Consider the following 5,101-nt stretch of genomic DNA (forward strand, 5'->3'; position numbering starts at 1 on the left):
GTATAATTCCCTGCACTCAGCCCCCAGTGCGGGTTGAGCATAGTTCTGTTGGGGAACGTGGTAGTTTCAAAAAAAATCCTACGCACACGCAAGATTATGGTGATGCATAGCAACGAGAGGGGAGAGTGTTGTCCACTTACCCTCGTAGACCGAAAGCGGAAGTGTTAACACAACGCGGTTGATGTAGTCGTACGTCTTCACGATCCGACCGATCCAAGTACCGAACGTATAGCACCTCCGAGTTCAGCACACGTTCAGCTCGATGACGTCCCACGAACTCCGATCCAGCAGAGCTTTACGGGAGAGTTCCGTCAGCACAACGACGTGATCACAGTGTTGATGATGCTACCAACGCAGGGCTTCGCCTAAGCACCGCTACGATATTACCATGGTGGAATATGGTGGAGGGGGGCACCACACATGGCTGGGAGATATCAATAGATCAACTTGTGTGTATAGAGGTGTCCCCCTGCCCCCGTATATAAAGGAGTGGAGGAGGGGGGAGGGCCGGCCCTCCTATGGTGCGCCCTAGAGGAGTCCTCCCACCGGGAGTAGGATCCCCCCCCCTTCCAAGTAGTAGGAGTAGGAGTCAAGGAAAGGGAAAAGAAAGAGAAGGAAGGATGGGGCGCAGCCCCTCCCCCTAGTCCAATTCAGACTAGGCCTTGGGGGGCGCGCAGCCTCCCCTCTCTCTTTCCCCTAAAGCCCAATAAGGCCCATATACTCCTCGGCGAATTCCCGTAACTCTTAGGTACTCCGAAAAATACCTGAATCACTCGGAACCTTTCCGATGTCCGAATATAGTCGTCCAATATATCGATCTTTACGTCTCAACCATTTCGAGACTCCTCGTCATATCCCTGATCTCATCCGGGACTCCGAACTACCTTTGGTACATCAAAACACAAAACTCATAATGTAAATCGTCACCGAAAGTTAAGCGTGCGGACCCTACGGGTTCGAGAACTATGTAGACATGACCGAGACATGTCTCCGATCAATAACCAATAGCGGAACCTGGATGCTCATATTGGCTCCCACATATTCTATGAATATCTTTATCGGTCAAACTGCATAACAACATACGTTTGTTCCCTTTGTCATCGGTATGTTACTTGCCCGAGATTCGATCGTCGGTATCTCAATACCTAGTTCAATCTCGTTACAGGAAAGTCTCTTTACTCGTTCCATAATGCATCATCCCACAACTAAATCATTAGTCACATTGCTTGCAAGGCTTATAGTGATATGCATTACCGAGAGGGCCTAGAGATACCTCTCCGACAATCGGAGTGACAAATCCTAATCTCAAAATATGCCAACTCAACAAGCACGTTTGGAGACACATGTAGAGCACCTTTATAATCACCCAGTTACATTGTGATGTTTGGTAGCACATAAAGTGTTCCTCCGGTAAATGGGAGTTGCATAATCTCATAGTCATATAACATGTATAAGTCATGAAGAAAGCAATAGCAACATACTAAACGATCAAGTGCTAAGCTAACGGAATTGGTCAAGTCTATCACATCATTCTCTAATGATGTGATCCCGTTAATCAAATGACAACTCATGTCTATGGCTAGGAAACTTAACCATCTTTGATTCAACGAGCTAGTCAAGTAGAGGCATATTAGTGACATTATGTTTGTTTATGTATTCACACATGTACTAAATTTCCGGTTAATACAATTCTAGCATGAATAATAAACATTTATATGGAAATTAGGAAATAAATAATAACTTTATTATTGCCTCTAGGGCATATTTCCATCAGTCTCCCACTTGCACTAGAGTCAATAATCTAGTTCACATCACCATGTGATTTAACACCAATATTCACATCTGTATGTGATTAATACCCATAGCTCACATCGTCATGTAATCAACACCCAAAGGGTTTACTAGAGTCAATAATCTAGTTCACATCGCTATGTGATTAACACCCAAAGAGTACTAAGGTATGATAATGTTTTGCTTGTGAGAGAAGTTTAGTTAACGGGTCTGTCACATTCAGAGTCGTATGTATTTTGCAAATATTCTATGTCTACAATGCTCTGCACGGAGCTACTCCAGCTAATTGCTCCCACTTTCAATATGTATCCGGATTGACACTTAGAGTCATCTAGATTAGTGTAAAAGCTTGTATCAATGTAACTCTTTACGACCCTCCATAATCGAGAAACATCTGCTTAGTCGTCACTAAGGACATTCTTGACTGTTGTCCATTGATCTACTCTTAGATCAAAATTGTACTCCCTTGCCAAACTCAGAGCAAGGTATACAATAGGTCTGGTACACAGCATAAAAATACTTTATAGAACCTATGACTGAGGCATAGGGAATGACTTTTCATTCTCTTTCTATTTTCTGCTATGGTCGGGTTTTGAGTCTTACTCAACTTCACACCTTGCAACACAGGCAAGAACTCCTTCTTTGACTGTTCTTGAATTACTTCAAAATCTTATCAAGCTATGTACTCATTGAAAAATCTTATCAAGCGTCTTGATCTATCTCTATAGATCTTGATGCTCAATGTGTAAGCAGCTTCACCAAGGTCTTTCTTTGAAAAACTACTTTCAAATACTACTTCATACTTTCTAGAAAATTCTACATTATTTCTGATGAACAATATGTCATTCACATATTCTTATCGGGAAGGTTGTAGTGCTCCCACTCACTTTCCTGTAAATACAGGCTTCACCGCAAGTCTGTATAAAACTATATGCTCTGATCAACTCATCAAAGCGTATATTCCAACTCCGAGATGCTTGCACCAGTCCATAGATGGATCGCTGGAGCTTGCACATTTTGTTAGCACCTTTAGGATCGACAAAATCTTCTGGTTGCATTATATACAACTCTTCTTTAAGAAATCCATTAAGGAATGTAGTTTTGACATCCATTTGCCAGATTTCATAAAATGTGGCAATTTGCTAACATGGTTCGGACAGACTTAAGCATCGCTGCGAGTGAGAAAATCTCATCATAGTCAACACCTTGAACTTTGTCAAAAACCTTTTTCGACAAGTCAAGCTTTGTAGATAGTAACACTACTATCAGTGTATGTCTTCCTCTTGAAGATCCATTTATTTTCTATGTCTTGCCGATCATCGGGCAAGTCCACCGAAGTCCACACTTTGTTCTCATACATGGATCTCATCTCAAATTTCATGGCCTTCAAGCCATTTCGTGGAATCTGGGCTCATCATCTCTTCCTCATAGTTTGTAGGTTCATCATGGTCTAGTAACATGACTTCCAGAACAGGATTACCGTACCACTCTGGTGTGGGCTGTACTTTGGAAGACCTACGAGGTTCTGTAGTAACTTAATCTGAAGTTTCATGATCATCATCATTAGCTTCCTCACTAATTGGTGTAGGAATCACTGGAACTGATTTCTGTGATGAACTACTTTCCAATTCAGGAGAAGGTACAATTACCTTATCAAGCTCTACTTTCCTCCCACTCACTTCTTTCGAGAGAAACTCCTTCTCTAGAAAGGATCCATCTTAGCAATGAATATCTTGCCTTCGGATCTGTGATAGAAGGTGTACCCAACAGTTTCCTTTGGGTATTCTATGAAGACGCACTTTTCTGATTTGGATTCGAGCTTATCAGGTTGAAGCTTTTTCACATAAGCATCGCAGCCCCAAACTTTAAGAAACAACAATTGTGGTTTCTTACCAAACCATAGTTCATAAGGCGTCGTCTCAACGGATTTTGATGGTGCCCTATTTAAAGTGAATGCAACTGTCTCTAATGCATAACCCCAACACGATAGTGGTAAACCAATAAGAGACATCATAGATTGCACCATATCCAATAAAGTGCGGTTACGACGTTCGGACACACCATAACGTTGTGCTGTTCTAGGTGGCGTGAGCTGTGAAACTATTTCACATTGTTTTATATGAATACCAAACTCGTAACTCAAATATTCTCCTCCACGATCAGATCGTAGAAACTTTATTTTCTTGTTACGATGATTCTCCACTTGAAATTCTTTGAACTTTTCGAATGTTTCAGACTTGTGTTTCATTAAGTAGATATACCCATATCTGCTCAAATCATCTGTGAAGGTCAGAAAATAACGATACTCGCCACGAGCATCAACACTCATTGGATCGCATACATCGGTATGTATTATTTCCAACAAGTCAGTAGCTCGTTCCGTTGTTCCGGAGAATGGAGTTTTAGTCATCTTGCCCATAAGGTACGGTTCACAAGCATCAAATGATTCATAATCAAGTGATTCCAAAAGTCCATCTTTATGGAGTTTCTTCATGCGCTTTACACCGATATGACCCAAACAGCAGTGCCACAATTATGTTCACTATCATTATCAACTTTGCATCTTTTGGCATCAATATTATGAATATTTGTATCACTATGATCAAGATTCAATAAACCATCAACATTGGGTGTATGACCATAGAAGGTTTTATTCATGTAAATAGAATAACAATTTATTCTCTGTCTTAGATGAATAATCGTATCACAATAAACATGATCTAATCATATTTACGCTCAATGCAAACACCAAATAACATTTATTTAGGTTCAACACTAATATCGAAAATATAGGGAGTGTGCGATGATGATCATATCAATCTTGGAACCACTTCCAACACACGTCGTCACTTCACCCTCAACTAGTCTCTATTTATTCTGTAACTCCTGTTTCGAGTTACTAATCTTAGCAACCGAACAAGTATCAAATACCCAGGGTTTACTATAAACACTAGTAAGGTACACATCAATAACCTGTATATCAAATATACCCTTGTTCACTTTGCTATCCTACTTATTCACCAAATATTTAGGGTATTTCCGCTTCCAGTGACCATTTCCTTTGAAGTAGAAGCACTCAGTTTCAGGCTTTGGTCCAGCTTTGGGCTTCTTCATGGGAGTGACAACTTGCTTGCCATTCTACTTGAAGTTTCCCTTTCTTTCCCATTGCCGTTTTCTTGAAACTAGTGATCTTGTCAATCATCAACACTTGATGTTCTTTCTTGATTTCTACCCTCGTCGATTTCAGCATCACGAAGAGCTCGGGAATCATTTTCGTCATCCCTTGCATACTATAGTTCATCATGAAGTT

The sequence above is a fragment of the Triticum aestivum genome, chromosome 1B, assembly GCF_018294505.1.
Source record: "Triticum aestivum cultivar Chinese Spring chromosome 1B, IWGSC CS RefSeq v2.1, whole genome shotgun sequence".
NCBI classification, from domain to species: Eukaryota; Viridiplantae; Streptophyta; class Magnoliopsida; order Poales; family Poaceae; genus Triticum; species Triticum aestivum.